This window comes from Meleagris gallopavo, chromosome 11 (assembly GCF_905368555.1).
Source record: "Meleagris gallopavo chromosome 11, MGAL_WU_HG_1.1, whole genome shotgun sequence".
Classification (NCBI taxonomy): Eukaryota; Metazoa; Chordata; class Aves; order Galliformes; family Phasianidae; genus Meleagris; species Meleagris gallopavo.
In genome coordinates this window covers 16,277,038-16,295,782 of record NC_139414.1, presented here as the reverse complement: position 1 = coordinate 16,295,782, position 18,745 = coordinate 16,277,038, and the positions used below count along the sequence as shown (strand labels likewise).

General features: G+C 50.5%; 1 long non-coding RNA gene across 29 annotated transcripts in view; it reads left to right on the top strand.

Moving 5' to 3' along the window:
* Positions 1-18,745, top strand: part of LOC146543647 (uncharacterized) — a 250,158-nt gene that overhangs the window by 198,407 nt on the left and 33,006 nt on the right. For 28 of the 29 annotated variants that reach the window (XR_014885521.1, XR_014885527.1, XR_014885510.1 and 25 more), the window contains one exon: positions 9,774-10,042. This is a non-coding gene — a long non-coding RNA (uncharacterized LOC146543647). Of the gene's footprint in view, positions 1-2,417; positions 2,646-9,773; positions 10,043-18,745 lie in introns of those variants that run through there. The other variant, XR_014885529.1, reaches the window with a different exon arrangement.

Here is an 18,745-nt window from a genome sequence, read left to right as displayed (position 1 = left end):
ATATGATTACTCACCTAGTTCTACTAACAAGGTTGGTTTTGTCTCATGCAGTAGAAAACTTGTGACTATATTATATTTGCTCTGCTCTTTTTTTTTCTTTCCTGGATTTTATTTCTTTACTATGCTACTCTGTCCAAGGTATTAAGAAAATTAATGTGTTAGCTTGTTAGTGATTTGGTTCTTGGGCAGGACTTGTGAAGATTTAGGGCATTTAAAATTCTCCAGCTGGCTGCTACTCCTGTTTTGACTGCTAAAAATTCTTTCATACCCACAACATATTTTTCTTGTCCTTTGGTAATGAACAGGCTGGAAGTGCCAAAAAAAAAAAAAAAAAAAAATCTGTTGCCCTGGCACTATTAGAATGAAAACCATGCATGAAAAGTATGAAATATCTTATTCTGTGTTTAGAGCTGATTGTATTTCTTGGTGGTTGTGGCCTTGAAGTATTTTGATTTTATCTTAGAATACAAGGCTGATCTGGATGAATTCCAGCTGAAGTTACAGGAATTGAAGAATTGAGCTACAGAACATAATGAAATGATTCAGTCCCATGCAATCTGATGAGCATCGCTGTGTGTAATGGGGTGTATGTGTGTGGTTGTATCTGAAGCTGGTTGTATACCATTGATTACAAAAGTACCTTTTACACATAGGGTAAGATAATTACTTTGTATGAGAAGCAGACTATTTTAAAGCATTTATTTTAATAAATACATTTAGCACTAGTTTTCTGTATGTGGGTACATTGTTAGTGGGTAGTATTCAAGGCTAAAGCCCTTACCTTTGTGCTGATGCTGAAAACTATCAATTATAAAACACCTAACAATGTTCCACCAATGAGTGCGCTCTGTTAGCTGCACATTCCTATTCCTCTCTCTAAAAGACAGATATTGCTTTGTGCAGGAGTGCCGAGATTGGGGTACCATTGTTAGGGCTGATTAAGGGGAGGAGGAACTGTTCAAATTTTAGGGTTCTTTTCTTATCAGACATCTATTGAACTGAATAGCATTTTGTTTTATATCACACTTTTTATGGCCTAGGTATCTCAGAGCTCTTTACAAAACACTGTTTCAGTAATAAATGTTACTAGTGTAGAGAATGTGTAGGCATCTATTATGTGATCTGCAATAGCTCATGTACTCTTTGGCATTCGAACAATACCTTTCGGTAGTTGGGTGATGAGAATAACTAAGACAGTTTTATTTGCGAATGTTAAAATAAATGTTTAAGAACCTTTGCATTGAAACCAAAATTAAGAGGAAAATATTTATCCTGTAGCTTGTAATTTGGTAAAATCTATTTGGCATCCACCTGGATGTGGAGTCGTGGTAGGCAAGAAAAAGCAGAGCAGTAATTGCTCATTGAAGGCATGGAGATCTAGAAATAGTCCCAGCCTATGTCTTGGGCACTCTACAAACCTTTCCCAGGTGGTTCAGGATCTCAGCTGCAATGGTCCTCACTGGATTGTCTTTGCAGGAGTGCCAGACCCCGGGCTGCATGGAGTATGCATACAATTCCTGCTAGCCTTGACTGCGTGTGAAATAAGAAGGGATACGTAATGAATAGTGAAGACAGTAGGATGAGGCAAAAATAATAATAGTAATAAAAGTAAGACAAGAATGGTTCTCAACATCTCCCTCCAAAAATTCAGTGTCAGCTTCAACCAGTATGGATCGACAGCTGTCCTCTCTACATCCTTAGTGAAATTGCCCTATTGCTAGCAGAGATTATGAAGGGGAAAAAAAAATGACTGCAGCTCAGTCAGCACAGATCGCCAGCAGAGTTAAAGCTAGGGGAGCCGGTAGAATTGGTAAAATCCTGTATTGGTCACAACTGCACCTGGGTGTGGTCTTTCTTACAGTTATGCCTATGACATGCTTATAGCTATGCCGATGCCTTTTCTGACTGCACCCCAGATGCTTTTTCTCTTTCTTTTCTCTAGATTTCTGGCTGTCTGTGCCCTAGCACTCCTGTCCTGTAGTCAGGGTCTCTCTCTCTTCTTTCTCAAGCTCCGTCTGCTCTCATCTCCCTTTAAACCTGGACAACACTGCACCTCTTTTCAAAGCCTATTTTTTTTTTTAAAGAAGAAAATAAAATACATGAAATCTGAATGACTTCAAAACCATATTCTGGTGCTTTCTCTTGCTTCTCAATCCACTATTGTTGTTCAGAGAGTGTATAGAGCACTATATCAAGTAATTGGGTATTATCTTCTGGACTGTAGTTCAGGCACTAAAAATAGCGTATTAGTGACCACTTTGTTCCATGTGCCTCCTCTTTATAAAAAGAGCTAAAGGCACTTTTTCCATGTTGGAATGTTAACTTCTAGCAGGTGCTGTTCTTTTAGTGGTGAAAGCAAAATACGTATGAACTGGATGTGATTGCTACTTCCATATAATGTTGTAAAATTCATTGCCACTTGATTATTTTCTGACAGTAGGCTCATACTTGCAAGTTGAGACTGACGTGGTCTCTGGTGCTGTTCGACAGCATTGCTTTGTTGTTCTGCTGTTCTTTATCCTGTGCTCTAGGAGCCTGTGGGTGCACTTCTCTCATTACGACAGCCACCAAGTGGGCAGCTGTTTCCAAATGTGTTTGATGATTTGGGAATCAGCATCTTCACAGGAGCCCAAGTCCACAGCCAGGTAGATGATCTTGAGGAGAGGGCGGTGGTTTCTATCTCTAGCTGTGAAAAGGAACCAAATATCCTGAAATACGGCTTCAAGGCATTTCTTTGGAGAGTCTCTTCCAAGTGCACCCTTTTCCATTGGCTACTGGGGGACCTCTGACCATGCTTCTATTTCTGAAAGTCCTGCAGCTTGTTGCCCCTCACCAGCTGCTGAGATTGAGCCTCCGTGCACCACAGCAAGGTGATCTCTTTCTTACTGCAGCTGTTGGGAAGGATGACCAACTGACAGTAAAATTGCTTGGTACTGATGAGCCCTTGGCTTTGTTACTGTGGTAAAACACACATCATTTGACAGCTGCTTGTGCATGGAGAAAACCATAGATGATTAACGGTTTCCTGTCTTTTTTTGCTACTGATCTTCTTTGCTTATGACAGATGAAACTCCAATGTCTTTTTTTAAGTGGCAGGGAGAGAAAGGGAGGATATTTAAACTTGTTCTCACCTAAGTCTTTTATGTTATCCTAAGGACCTTATTTGTAGGAGAGATTTTTTTTATGCATTTCAGCTCTCCTAAAATGATCAGATCTGTCATTCAGCTTTAAAAGGGAATGTATATTCTTCCTCTCTTGCATTTTTTTTTCCCCCAAGGGGTATAATGCTAATTTTACTTATTCAGAAATTAAAATAGCAAACAGTTTATATGAGGTGTTGATAATTACCTATATTACTGTAACGCTGTGACAGATGTTGGCAAAAAGAGGCAGAAAATGCCTACAGCTGTGCACTCCACGACATCCAGTTTATCCTCAGACAGAAGGCTAACAGATGTTCTGAACTGTCACTTTGCCTAAATGTTTTTAAAGTCTAAGGACCTGCTTTATAATTCACCGGGGCCTCATTTGATTTCACAGAGGTCCTCAGAATTCCCATCTGTGACAATTAATGTTGAAGACTTTTATAAATCAACCCTTGTCCTTATTAGCCCTCTGCAAATAGATATTGTGTATCTGTATACTCCCGAGACTTCTATTTTTTGTGACCTCGTTATTAATTGCTACTACTTATTATATAGCATAATTCATGTTTCAAGCAGAAAGAGAAATGGATTACGTGAATGAGCATCAAAGATCACAAAAGATCACGCAGGTACATTTGACTGACCTCAGAGCACCTATGTTAAATCATTCTCTATTGTATTCCCAATCCCGTGGTCATTTCTAAGGTGATTTGAAAATGCTGACATCTCCAAACTACCTACTTAGTTTCCCAAAGGAAAATATGAATCTTGTTGGTACAAATAGTTAGCACCTAAGCAGCTGTGTTCAGCTGCTGGAGCTATTTCTATTCCTGGAAAGCGTTCTCTTTCAAAAACAGTGAAATCACTAAGGGAGACTTTAAAATAATTCAAGCTTGATGTATTATTTCAAAATGGAGTTGTTATGAGGGTGACATGTAAGTAAAGTGTGCAGGTAGAAAATCCGAGATTTGTGCTCTAAGCTCCACCCAAATTTTCCGGCATACCTTTAGATAAGCAAAAAAATGTCTGTAGTATAAAACGACTTAATACTTTATTGATAGTTGCCATTTCTTTTTAAAAGCTGGGTTCCTGTTGTACAGCAGTTTAATAGCTTTAACACTGCACTGCCATAATCAGTGTTTGGCCTCTTCTGTTCCCCAATCCTGTATGGAAGCAGAACTCCAAATTGTACATCTTTCTGGGTTTGTTTCTAAATTACTCCCCACACTTAATTACGAGGATGAGAGGGATGCCTTATTCCTCTTTGTTATAGGCTAAGCTCTCAGTAATCCCAAACAAAAGAGCCAGTTCTGGAAGATATAGGATTTGCTAGCAGGATTATGGTCTCATAGATAATGATGTGCAGTCAGCAGAAGCGAAGCTTTATTTTAATTCAAATAAGCTAGTAAACAAACCACTGACAAGTCTGCTGGTGAGAGTAACTGGCTTCTGTTGCCACATTGGCAGCTAAATTATAGAAAATCTATTATGCCCTGTTTGCCATATGTTTAATTTAATACAGATACAAATTAAACTATCCACAGTGCCTATTAAAATAACAATACATATTTTTTAAATATATGAATGTTTTAAGATACATTCCCCTGACCTTAAGAAGGGCAATGCTGATTTGGGAGACTACAGCAAAACACATGCTGCAGTCAACAGATTCTCTTCAACAACAACAACAGTAATTTGAAAACCCCTGAATATTAATAGTACAGTTTTGTAAAAGATAATGAGGTTAATTGGGGTGTTTTACCTTCTAAGCATCTGCTCTTCCGTGTTTCCCTCCCCCTAGGTTCCTGGGCATGGATTTGATAGAAGTGGCTGATATCTAATCCGTTGTACACTTTTTAATTCCATTCCAGATGCAGTGTGAGTTGTTTGCCCTTTTCCTGCTGCAAGCAGATATCCCTCATTTCTGCATATCCTCATTTCTTAACGTTCTCCTAAATAGCCCTCAGCTGGATTTTTGACCTGTCCAGAGCTGCTACCTTGTATCACTGGCAGAGGGTTTCAAATTGCATGGAGGGGTTCGTACTCATTGCCCACGTTCAGAACACAGTGTTGAGCACAGTGCATTCTGGCCCACCTTGGACCCTCATTGCTGTCTCGAGTCCTGTGCTGGCTGCAGTGAGACTCTCTAAGTCTGGGTGGTTCCTCGTAAACTGATCATACCTCCTGAAGTCACAGAGTCTCCTCATCACTACTCATAGCAGGCTATGGGGAATGGGGTTAAAGATCAGCAGCTGTCCCTGTGATGAAGTGGTGATGATGAGGGACTACCTGAAACCATACAGAAGCCACAGAGAAAATAACCTCTCCAAATTCACATTGCAGCTGAAGTGAGTGATGACAGACAAAGTGCCAGGCAGCACAGTGCCAGGAAACTGTTCTCTGGATGTTGCTGGAAGCCCCCTGCCAAGGTTGGCTCTGTCCCTTCACAGTCCCAGGCTGCTGACAGCAGCAATGAGTGTGTAATGGGACAGGGGTACTGAGCAATGACCTGATGTGGTTTGGGGATTACCACCTTACTCACAGCAATATGTTCAGAATTCAGCATTCCGAAAGATCTCTTATCACTTAGGATGTAAGAACTCATGCATACCCCACAGACGTGTCTGTGCAGAAAGTGTGTGTGCAGAAAGTCCCAGTCCTCTGAATGCCAGGTATCGTGTGCCATGCATATATAGACTGTGTGCTGTCACAGTGTGTAGCATATGTGCAGGTATGTGAAGTACCTGCCTACTGTATGCAGAAATACACACATTGACTGTTTAAATTGCTTTAAATTACTGTTGTTATTTGCCAGAGTATTTTCAGCTTCAGTGTGTTTGTGATACGATGCCATATCGTACACAGGAAGGTATCAGTTATCACAGACAAGTCTAAGTTCCATGATAAATTCATCTTCAGAACGTGAAAGGAGCCCAACTCCAGAGAAAGTTGCCATCTAAAGGACTGAAAAAAGGAAGATGTCGAGTCCTTAAGATGTGTGAGCAAAGTGCTAACAGAATATTTCACAGGAGAAATGCATCCTTTGCTCTGTGCTCATCTTCCAGTAAAGGCATATTTGGCACTGCAGCTATCCACAGCGATTGGCAGCAAAAATATTGCAGTCAGTGTTGAGATAATGAATGAACAATTTCACATCTCTTAGAGCGGTCACGGGAAGGGAAAAAAACTGAAAAGCCTCCAGGTTTCGGAGGCACATCTGAAGCTCACACGTCCATTTCGGCACAGCGAAGGGCCTGCCCGCCCTGCAAACCTGCAGCTCCTCAGGAGACTGCGTGTTCTTTGCGTGCAGTTAAGCGGGCTTTTTACTGTCGTATCCCAGGACAAAACAAACTGCTGTCGGTACTTCACAGATGTTCTTTTAACACCGTGAGGTGGTGGGAAGCTTTTGGAAGGACCGTGTGTCCGTAGGACGGGTGTGAAATCTGCTGAGCTGCCCGCACGCTTTGGGGACAGAAAAACCCGAACGTGCTTTAGTTGAAAGCGTGCTGCCAAGAACTTATGGAAACGATCGCACCGGAGAACTTTCCCTGGTGAAAAGAGGGAAACGCAGTGAAAGGACTCGCGAGCGAGCGGCCGCGCGGCCCGGGCTCCTTTCAGGCAGCTCCGTCCCCGTCCTTCGGGGCGCGGGGAGCGGCTGCGGGACAGCCGCGCGTTCTCTGTGAGCGTCCCGAGCCGAGCCCGCGGCGAGCAGAGCGCGTCCGCGTGTGCGCCGGGAGCGCGCATTCTGCGGCCGGGCAGCGGGCAGAGCGCGCCTGGTGCCGAGATGTTGGTTGGTGCGGGGCCCTGCTGGGCCCGGGCGGGGCGGCCCGACCCCGGGACTTGTTCGCTCCCCGGGCGCGGCGGTGCGTCGGGCGTCGCTCAGCGCCTCTAAGGGTGAGCGCCTCTGAGCGAATCCTCGCCGCTCGGGGATCCGCTACGAGATAAGATAGGGATCTGCTGCGGAAATTTGGAGTTATCTGCTATTTCATCTGTACTGCTAGATGCGGGTGTTTTGTTCCGTTTTGTTTTCTCGAGTCTTAAATGAACTGTGAAAACCAAAACCCGGCACTCTGTGCTTCTGTGACATTCAGTTCCCCATCCCGTGGGAGCGGTTTCGGGACACAGCTTACGCGTATCGGTGCCGTGCGGGGCGAGAAAGGCGTGTTGGGATGTGAGTTTCCCTTAGAGCCCTTCCAACCCGTGGTTCACGCGTTTTCCTTCTTTTTTGCTTCTTGATTATCCCCCGTCCCCGAGGAAGTGGCACACGTTGATCCCGCGAATCTGAAAGTTGCAGCCGCCCTGTCCCACGCACTGATGATTTCGTTTCCGGCTATCAGCAAAATGAGCTTTAAGCCAATTTCGTGCTTCGGGCTAAAGAGAGTGATTCGTGTTTCCCTCCTCGGTGCTTGGCATTCCCGGAATCCCTTTGTCAGCTTGTTGTAGGACGCTGCTATAATTTGCTTGGAAACTCTCTCCAAGAGCTGTATACAGCTGTTAAGAACGACGTACAATTTCTGAGCCATCGAGATGCTTTGTCTGAAAAAAAAAAATCATCTTTCCTCGCTAAGTCCGCATTAAACTGCTCAGACCCCGGTTCCCATTTAACCCAAAGCACCTCTATAGGTAGTGAAACGTGCCTTTCCTACTAATCCCTTTCCTTCACCGCTGTAACAAAATACCTTTTCTATAGAAGCGGCACTTTCTTCCTAATGTTGCCCAGTGTTTAGGAAAGCACTTGCACGATTTCCCCAACTTTGGCACGTTCGGGTTCTCATGCCATTTCTTTCCTTCGCGCTTAGAGGTGCAGTGATAGAAGTTCTCTCGTGTGCGCTCCGCTGCCCTCTGGGCGCTAAGCCCGGGCAGAGCAGTGCCTCCATCCGCTGGCAGCGGGGCCTGGGGTGCCGGGGGCGGCACGGGGAGACCGGAGGGGCCCGGAGCCGATCGAAGCGGCCGTGCGGGGAGCGGAGGGAACGCGGCCACCGCCCCGGGGCCGCTCGGAGCCGCCTCGGCGCCGCTTCCCGCTCCCTCCTCGCTCGGCTGGGGCGAGCCGGCGCGAAGATGTTTATCCTGAGATAGAAAATGGGTTGTTGAAAAACAAGCTATGCGCAAATAGTTTAATTTTCCGTTTTGATGCTTATCTTTGTCTCCCGAATTTCATCGGAGAGGCTTTAATTGGCGTGTGGGTAATAGTTCCTAAATAATCCCTTATTAGATGACTTCAGACGAGTTGGGAACCAATAACGTCTTAGTCCCAAAAGTGAAAGTAGAATTGGAAGGCGCGGGTCAGTTTTTGTCAAAGGGCTCATTTGGGCATCTTTGCGTCTGCTGAAAAAGCTAATTAAAGAACGTTTGAAGGTTAAAGTCATTATTCTGTGCTGTTGTCGTGCTACAAGTGAGCCGAGTTTTGTGAAAACACAAAGGGCAGAAGTCACAGAGGTGGATTACTGTCAGTCCCGGCTACACAGGCACAGAGCACTGTGGCATTAATTCCTATAGAAAGGTAGACAAACACAGGCACTGCCTAACAACTTTCCCGCAGAGCCCCATTGTCTAAGCACTTTCTTTGGCTTCGGGGCTCTCCTCTGCTCGCTACAGTCTCGACCGCATTGAGAAGCGGGCAGCGGGCAGCGCTTCGGGCGCGCGATTCCGGACCCGGGAAAGCATTTCCCAGCTGCGCTTCTCGCCGGTTCCGCGCTTTCCATTTTCCCTGGGAGCGCTGCCCGTGTATTCTTTTCTCGGCGCAAAGTTGGCGGGGCACGAGAACTCCGCGGCAGTTCGCTGCCCCCAGCCGCACGGCGCGCCCCGGGGCCGCAGCTCGGCGGCCGCAGGTCGTTGCGGCTCCCGGCGTGCAGGAACGAGCGGGGAACCGACGGAACGATGTCGGCCCCGTTCCCACGCCGGGAGCCGCTGCGCGTTCGTGAGCGGAGACGGCAGCTCGCCGAACAAGGCGCGCAGAGGTGCGCACACGCGCTGTTCGGCCCCGCTTCTCGCGGCTCCTCTGCCTCCGCCTCGGGGCCGCCGTGCCCCGCTCTGCCCCACGGTCCGGGTCGGAGGGGCCGCTGCGGCTGCGGAGCTCCCCACGTTCGGAGAAACAGATGTTTGGGCTGAGCTGAGGGTGGGGGGAGGTGGGGGGAACCCTGCAGCTGCAAGTCAAAGAAATATATTGATAAAATATTTCAGTAGTAGTAAATACGTGGGGATCGGCTCGACCTTGCGAGGTCTTCATTTTAATTTTTTTTTCCCCCTATATACAAAAATCTTTATCAAACCTCTATTCTATGGCTTCAATAAACAGAACCCATTACCTCACGGCAGCTTTTGTTGGCCTGTATACAAGCGAGAACAAAATGGTTATTCAAGAGAACGCTTTCGATTTTTATTGTGTGTAGTATGCACAAAGAGCAGTGTTATTGTATTAAAAAGAACCATCTGTAGCAGAAACAATGGCATCAAATTATCTTTGAATACCCACTGCAAAAATATAAAGCTTTTTTATTATTCTTCTGCTGTACGGTGGGGGACAGAGAAGTGACTTTTTTGTTGTGGCGGGTGCATTCTTATAACACACACAAAATCAGCCATTTGGATTTTTTAAGCCATAAACGATTTTTTTCCCTCTTGTTCCAGAGACTGCAGTTAAAAGCTAGGGCTAGGACTTGGAGGATGTGTAGGCAAACGGAAGGAGAGCCGGGGAAGAAAAGCCGAAATGGATTCATTCTCCGTCCTGGCTGGAGGAGGAGAGGAGCGGGGACGTGCGGGCTGCCTGCAGCTGCCTCTGTCCGGTGAGAAGTGCTCGCAGCCCCGCGGCTGACTCGTGCTCAGGAGTCCACGCGGACTTTCGCTCTAAGCTGCCAATCAAACCGCTAACTGCCACCACCCTGCGCCGGCACCGACATGTAAGTACTGCACCACAACTTTGACATTCACGGTGTTCCCCCTTCCTCCCCCGTGACCTTTAAAACGATGGAGAAATACCGCTGCCGCTTAGCGCCCGCCGCTCCGAGCTCGACGGCGTTACACTGAGGGACTCGTGCGCGGGTTTGGGTTTGCAAACCCGCAACTGCGCGGCGGCCGCTTTGCGACTGGAGCGCCGGGCAGGAGCGGAGTCGCCCGGGGCCGCCCCGCGTTCCCCCCCCCCCCCATACGCCGGCGCGCACGGACCGACGGGTCCCCGCGGGCCGCTTCGGCCGGGGCCGCTATTTCGGCGGTGCTCCTCGGGGCGAGCCGCAAAGCGGGGACAGGTTCCGCTGCGGGGCGGCAGTCGTTTGAGTCACGCCGGCGCTGCGCTGCGCTGTCCGGGAGGCGGCCGAGGCGCTCCGCGGGGCCGGGGGCGGCCGCGCTGCGGGGGTTACCTGGGCGCGCAACGGGCGCGCAGCGGCGCTGGCGCGGCGCCCGCGGCGCCTGCGCTTTGGCGCCCCCTGCCGGCGGCGCGCGGCCTGCACCCTCCCACCGCTCCCCTCCTGCGCGGCGGCTCCGGGGGCGCTGCCGAGGAAAGGGGGGACGCCGGGGGTCTGCGGCAGCGCGGGGATCCGTGCAGAGCCGTGCGCTGGGAGACGGGTAGCGCGGACGCCGGAGAAGACGCGGGGCGTCCCTTGGCAGAGCCTTCGATGTGCGAAGAGGCCGTTGCCCGGGGAAGTTGAGAGTCGATCGATGCGTGTCACTGCCTGCCCCTATCGCTGCCTCCGGGTGCACTGCAATTTGGGCTGGGAATGATCGATTTTGACATTTTGGCTCATTATAATGCCACTTATAGGAAGACTTTTTAGTTACAGTTAGCAAAGTTAAGGTTGGGTTTTCCCCCTCTCGCCCTTCCGTCCCCCCTCCACCGGTTCCCCCCGATTTTTGGGGTAAGAATTTGGTAGATAAAGGTTAATCTTGAGCTGAATGATAGAGCTGTGATTGACAAGAGAAAAGGTGTTGAGGGCAGGTCGAGCTGTCTTATTTACAGCCCACTGCTTGCTATAGAGCCTTTGTTAGGCCTGGAAAGCTAATTTAGTGCTGATCAAAAGCACCACGGAGTTAAAGGACTGGTAATGACTGCTAATTTCATTTCAGCCTCATACATCCCCAACCGCTGTAATTAAAGACGTGCTATTTAAATACAGGTGAAGAGTTTTTGTAGCGGGGGGAAAGTGGGCAGCCGGGTACCATTTTAGTTCTGCTTAATGTGGTCAGAGAGCACCGTGTGCCGCGGGGCGAGCGCTCCTTTGTGCGGCCCCGGGGGGACAGCCCCGACCCGCCGGGTTATGTGGGTTTAATTCCTCCCATGCAACGGCATCGGGAGCGCTGGGAGAGACGAGACGGAGGGTTTGTGTCAGCCGTTAAGTGCCTCAGCGGAAGCTCGGGTCCTCGTATTATGATTATTTTTAATTAAATTATTTTCCCACTCCACGGCCGGCTCCGAAACGATGTAATTTCACAACTGATGTAACAGTTTCTTTTTGAGACACATCAAAGGATAAAAGCTCTGCGTTTTCGTGGTTGGTTAAAATTGCTACCAAAAAAGAAAAAAAAAAAAAAAAAAAGGAAAAAAAAAAAAGAGAGAGAGAGAATTTAGCCTTTAATCTCTTTTATCTGCCGAGCCTGAAGATCCGCACTCGACCCCGCTCCGCTCCGTGCTCTCCCCCTCTTCCGGGGCCGCGCCGGGCGGGAGGCGGCGCTGAGCGCGGGTTGCGGCGCCCCCTGTCGGCCGCGCCCGGAGCCGCCCGCGGGGATCCGGCGGAGAAACCGCGGCTCGGCGGCGAGCGGGGAGCGGAGCGGAGCCCCCCGGGCCGGCGGGTGCTGGGTGTGAGCGTGGGGAGGTGGGGATGGGCAGGGTGAGAGAGAGTCCGGAAATCACGGGAAGGGAAGGCTCCTCCAGCTTGAGCTGTGTGGATGTACTGTCATTAAACATAACGCCACCGATGTATGTGTTAGCGAAGCTGCCGAAAGCCCCGTCCCTGGAGAAGTGTCCCCGTATGCCGCTGTCGCCCGGCCAGTGTGCTGCTGCTGCGGGACCGCGCCGACAGCCCGCGCTCTGCGCGCCGCCGTAGCGGCTGGCACTGGGCGAATCCCTCGTCCCAGCTCCCGCTGCTGTCGGGACACTGCAGCCTTCCGGATGCTGTGGTTGTGATTTCCCCCCGAGGCGCCGGCGCTAAGTCACATTGAACTGACAGGTGTTACTTGCGAGCAGCGCTCGGCGGTTCCGTTTCATTAAGGCAAAATGTTCGCAAATACCATATTTTAAGGCGAAGCGATGAAGTCTTCTTCCTCCTCCCTTCCAAAAAAAGAGCAAAATAATCCCCCCTCCCCCGATTCCTGGAAAAGGAGAAGCGTTATCTTCAGTGAATGCGTGGAGTGGGGCTTTCTTCCTCTCTGTTGACAGATTTAAAAGAAAGCTGCGTGTTACGAAACCGTCAGCCAAAATATGCGAGGTGCCGCATTGTCGCCAACTTCGACATGAATTCGGCGCTTATTTTATAGGCATCTGTGCGGTGTTTGCGAGGTGCGGTGTTAACTGACCGCGATTTGTGCGGGGAGGAACGCTAATGGGAACCAAATGATTTCTGCTAAATTGGGGTGATTTTGTCGCTCCTGTTGGCAGCCTGATTGAAAGTCGTAATGCCGCATTTCTTCTACGAAATGATTCCTATGGCCGTGCGTCTCACAGGAAACTTTTCTCTTTAGACATTATGTACGAATTGCGGTTTTTAAGGATCATTGTTGGTCGCGCACCGTTCTCTCGGTTTGATCTCAGCTTGAGACTCCCAATGTGTCCCAAAATAAAGACATCGCTTTTTCTATAAATAATAGCAAGAGCCCTGCGCAGATTTCTGCACAACGGAATTCCCAGATTTCCTTTACTGTTTCTTCCCTCGGCACGCGTTGGGTATATATAACTCTGAAATTAAGCAAAAATACACATCTGTATGGATCTGTCAAGCCAGCTATAAACAGAGATATTATATGTCAATTACCACAGGAAACGGAAAAAATCCAGAGCGGTTGGTACACACGTTCTAACGTCAGGAAGGCTTTGCAAAAAACGCAGTGACTCCTGCAGCAGTGTGAATGATTAACCCGGACCCGGAGCGGGGCTGCTGGGCTCCCCTGGAAACGGCAGTGCTGAGGGGGCTGTAAAGGGCTCGTAAAGTTCCCCCTCCGAGGGGCAGAAGTTGGCGCATTGAGTGAGGCTGTAACCAAAACAGGAGCGCTTCCCGGGCTCGCTCGGTGCCAGCTGCGGGTCGGTCCTAAAGCCGGGAGGGAGCCGGGCACGCACCTGGCAGCGGGGGGTGGGAGCAGCTCCGCGCTTGTCCCCACTTGGAGGTAAAGTGCGGTTTTACTTTATGTATGTCTTTTGGAAGTAGGCTTTATGCATGTCCGCGTTTCCTCCAGCTTTCAAAGAGCAGAAGAGTGGAGGAAACAAATTCTAAAAGCAACAGGGATGCGGGGCAGGTTTGCTCGCTCTACCTTTCCCCCATCCCCAGGCACGGCTGCCGCAAGCGTCCAGGGCGGAGGAGTGCTGGGAGCAGCCCCATTCCCCTGCAGCATCACACCCCAACCCAACCCGGGGGATTCAGATTTTTCATGTGCCCTTCAGGTTCTAGTTGTCAACACACACAGGCCTAAGCCCTTCGAGGGATGCCAGGGAGCAGCCGGGCTCCCTCCTGACTCCCTCGGGTCATCTTGGGGCGGAGGACAGCAGATAGACACATGGGAAGCATTGATGGCATTATTTATAGCACCATCTCTTTGCTCCGATTAAGCGCCGTCTAAATATGAATTCACAATATGGACAGCTAGTCTATAATTTGAATTAAAATCCCCCCAACGAGCCCGTCACTTGAGAATTCTGAAATCACAAGCCTAAGTTGTCACAATGAGCCCATGGTGTCAATAAACCATGGGCGAGATGGAGAGATTGTCACTCCAGACCATAACAGTTCTGAAAGTGTCATTACCGTCTGTCCTGTCAATGAGCTCCAAATTAAGGACTATGAGGAACAGCGAGATAAAAGTCACCGTCTTGGCTCCATTATGGGCGATGGTGTCAGTGATCTGAGAGACACTGGGAAGAGATTGCTTTTTTTCTTTCTTTCTTTTTCTTTAATATTATTTTTTTTAACGTACTTTTCAAACCATGCCTCGGGATTCCAGGGTTTGAGGTGCAACCTTGAAGCACCCCAGGCTGTGCCTCAGGCGTTCTCATTGAATCTGCGAGAGCTTCTTTGGGAAACGTCGTGAATTCAATGCGGGAGTCGGAATAATTCCATCAAAACTGCTCCGGGGCCAAAGAGGACTTCATTTGATTTGGGCGACACGTGTGATCCCATGCACAGACGCGTTTCTACACCTTTTTTTTTTTTTTTTTTCCTTTAGTCAATAGAAAGATGGTGAGGGGGAACGAGGGAAATAAAATAGAAACCTCAGCTTTGGTAAAAGACAATGGATTTCTGTGCGAGATGGCCCCTTCCAGGCATTAAAACTTTCAGAAAAAGGTCCCAGTCTCTCCTTCCTGCGCGCCTGAGAGAGTTGAGGGGACTTATTCAAAACTGGAAACCTTCACTCTGGATTTTTGTGCCTTTGTGGGTTTAGGCAAAGCAGTTAGCGTTCTTCAGGAGGGGTTTTGTGTTTAATATACATGAGTTCATTGAACTACAATGGGAAAAGAAAACTCATTTATTCTTATAAAACTAGGAAGGAAAGATAACTTGAAATAGAGTGCCCAGAAGGGCCGCTCAGGGGTGCCATGCCTGCACAGGGCCTGAGCCTAGGGCCGCTCACACCATGGCACGCAGCAATTCCCGACCTCAGCCGCACCGCTGCTGCTTGGTTTTCTGTTTTATTTTTAAGGTCGTGTAAAATAATAATAATAACAGTTTCCATTCTGCTCTGCTGCGGGATGGAGGGCCGGGGAGGGGTATTTAGGTGCGGGAAAGAGTCGCGCAGAGTTGGAGGGCTGTTTCTGGAGCCCTGGAAGCAGGTTTGGACACACAGCCTCTCTGCTTGCTGGAAGCCTTCTGAAAGCGACTTGGAGCGCGGGTGTGTGTGTGTGTCAGCCGGCTTTGCTGATGTTTATTGTGTACGTTCGACTCGTCCCATCATCTCAGCTTTACGGTTATTTTTTTTAATTTCTCTTGAGGTCCCACAGAGGAAAGGTGGAGCCGTTCCCTCTTATTTCCTTTTCGATTGTTGTCTTTTCTCCCTTTAACGCTGTGTTGGCGTTTTTTTTTTTCCTTAACGCCGCTCAAAGTAACAGCAGAGCTGCCGGAGGCGGTGGTCGCGGGGCGGGCGGTGCCCGAGGGGCGGCTCGGAGCGGGCCGCCGGCACCCCCCGATCCCCGGAGCGCAGCCGGGCCCGGAGCTCGGCGCGGGGCGGTTGCGGGGCCACGGGCCGCTCGCACGTGTGCTCGCCCGGCTGTTCCATTAGGGCGAAGAGGGATGAAAGGGGACGCCGGGACCAACGCGGAGCTCCCTCCGCATTCCCCAGCTTTCAAGGGTCCTTAGAGCCCTTGAATGAAATTATTGGGCGAAATTGGGGCTGGACGCAGGTTTGTGCCTCACCCCCCTCGATCGTTTGTACGTGTAATGCCACTTCTGAGAGCGACAATCAGGCTACTTGCTGGACAGGCAGGGACAAAAAGCAGATTAAACCGTTTTAAATGATAATAAAATATCCCAAACGCAAGCAGAGTGGATTACACTTGCTCCAGCGCCTCGGTCCCCCCCCGCGGTCCCCCAGCGGCCGCCCGGCCCTCCGGGCCGCTCCGAGCGGGTGGCCCCGGGCCGGCGGGGTGCGGGGCCCGGCGGGGTGCGGGCTGGCCCTGAGCTCAGCCCCAACTACAGTTTGGTGGAGCGTTTTTTTTTTTTCCTTCCTCTTCTTGTGTCCCCTCTTTTAAGTGCCCTCAGGTTGTCTCTGGGTCTGTCCGTCGCCGTCGTGGAATTATTTGCTGGAGAAAATGTGGCGTTTTCGTCATTTGGGGAGCGTGAAGGAGGCTGAAGCCCCCCCTGCCCCGCCCTTCCGTGGGCTCGGACCCACTCGAAATGGTTTCAGTGAATTGCGGGGGGCACTCGGGGTGTTCCTCCCGCCCTCGATAGCTGAGGTCCCCGGGGCTTGGGGTCGTGTGCGGAACTGCCCGGGGAACTTCGGCTCTGCAGAAGGAGAAGGGGGAGAGGAAATTTCTCTGTACATTTTCGTCTTCGGCATTTTTTTTTTTTTTTTTAAGCGTAATGAAATTAAAACTTTCGGAGCTCACAGTTGACATTTTGCGGAAAATTGAGTTATCAAGGCAGTAATTATTTCACAGGGAGATAAAACTCTCATAGCCCTAACTGTCAAATAGGGCCCTTTTCAGATTTTAATTACAAAATAAAATTAGTCTGCTCTTCCTCGGAAGGGTTTGTGAGTGGCTAAACAGAGCTTTCCCCAATACTGGTGGTCGTCAAACTCTGCTAATTAGCAATGCTGAGAAATTCCAGTTAACAAGGACATTCTCTAAGTCTCTGCAGGTTCCCTGCCGTTCGCCTTCATTTCCATAAGAAGATTAAGAGTGGAGGGGAACACACTCAAATGCAGATGCAGAAAAGAAGCGTTTTTAACAAGCATCATAATAGTAAGATGCTTGGCTAGTTCTCACCTAATTACTGCAAGTTAAACCTCTATTTGCAGCTAAGGACAAAAAATGGAGCTGCAATCTTCCATCTCCACAAGACCGCTTAATAGTTTGCTTAGATTGGTTACTGGCAGGTTCGGAAAAATAATATGAAAATGCGTATATTCTTTCCGATACAGTTAACGCGATAGGCTGTATCCTCGGGGCTCAGAGAGAATCGGCGATTATTAGCACAGTAAATACGCAAAATCCAAGTCGTTAACGTTCATTTTCTTTTAAAGAAACGCATAACCTGGAAATAAGAGTGCGTGTGCCGCAGAGCCCATCACCGAGGACATTGGCGGACTATTTGCTTAATGCGACCACTTTGCATCTCCATAAATGATACCGAAGGGAGCTGTTTGATACATCCGCTCGTGCTGAAGCTCTGCTCCCCCAGCGCCGTGCGCGGAGCCGCGGGGTCCGGCCGTGTTCATCCGCGCACCCACCGCCCCCTGCGCAGCAGGCAGCGCCTCGGGGAGCCGCACGGCCCGCACCTCGTTTTCTGGAGCGCGTTATGATGTAGATGCGCCAGATATAGTTGATGGCGTCGACAATTAAAGCGGTTAGTTCAAACGAAGCTGTAAATACCGCCCGATAACGCAGTTGTTGGGCATTTCCCACCCTTCATGCGTGCGATAAACGCGGTGAGGAAGGGGCTCGGCCCCGCGCAGGGCCGCGCTCCGGTATCCGCTTATTACACCACCGCCGCCCGCTCCTCCCCGCTCCTCAAACTTCATTATCCCCAAGATTGTATTATTATCATTATGATTTGGGATGTTGTTATCAACCGCAGGCCCCGGGCACGACCAATAAGAAAGCTTTCGGCGACCCTGGGAGCGCGGGATCAGCCGGGCCGCGCAGAAATCGCCCATCACCCGGTGCGCGCATCCCGCAACGCGCGCCCCTTTTCCGACGCTTTCAACCCGTCGCTTCTCTCCAGGTTATGTATACACCGGGTTGTATATACGCCTCGGAATTACACGCGTTAAAGCCGAGAGCATTTATTTGCATCATCCAGAGATGCACCCTCACCCGCCGCACTTTTCCTGCGCGTTACCCGGACGGGGGGGGGCACGGCCGCTCCCTTCCCCCCGCCCCGGCTCCTGCCGCACCGTGCCGGCAGGGGGCGCCGCAGTGCCGCGGCTGAGCCCTCGCGGGGCGCCCGGCCGCTGCCCCGGCCCCAACCCGGCCCTGCGCGGTGCCGCGCTGCTCGGGGGGCCCTTCTCGGGGGGCCTCGGCGCTGCCGGGGAGCACGGCCGCGGGCAAAGCAGCGCCGTCGGGGCGCGGCAGCGCGCGTAGAGCAAGCATCCCCCCTCCCTTCCCCAACCCCCCTTTCTTTCCCCTCCTTCCTTTGTCGTCAAGTGCGTTTTAGCAACAAAGATCCCAACAAGAGAGTGGAAGTAAACTTAGCCGGGGCTTTGTGCGGCCCCGTGTAGCGACAACAAGAGAAACAAAACTACCTATTTGTTCCTGCGGGCCGCCCCCCCCCCCCGCCCGGCGCGCCCACCCAGAGTCGTACAGAGGGCGCGTCCCTGGGCCGCAGGCCGCGCACCGCGTTCTGCGGGGAGGGCCGTCGGGGGTCCTCTGCTCCTGCTTCCAAGCGGGCACCTCCGGGTCGGAAGGAGGGAGAGAGAAGGGCACGGCACGGCCCCGTTCTGCGCGGGGCCCGCTCGGCTCCTTTCGGTGGCGCGGCCCCGCGTCGGAGGCTCCGCTCCCCGCGGAAGGGGTGAGCGCCGCACACGCAGCCGGACGGCGACGGCTCGGGGGACACTTCGCAACGGGGCGCGGGGTCTGATGGAAGCCATTCCCGCTCCCTCTATGGCTTCTCCCAACATCAACTTTAAAAACAACAACAACAACGTAGCAACAATGCTGTTTACCCACTTCCTCCAAAAGGCGTGTGTGACCTGTTGCTGGAAGGGGAGATACAAAGGCTTCCCAGTGGCTGCCTGGGCCGGCCCTGGGC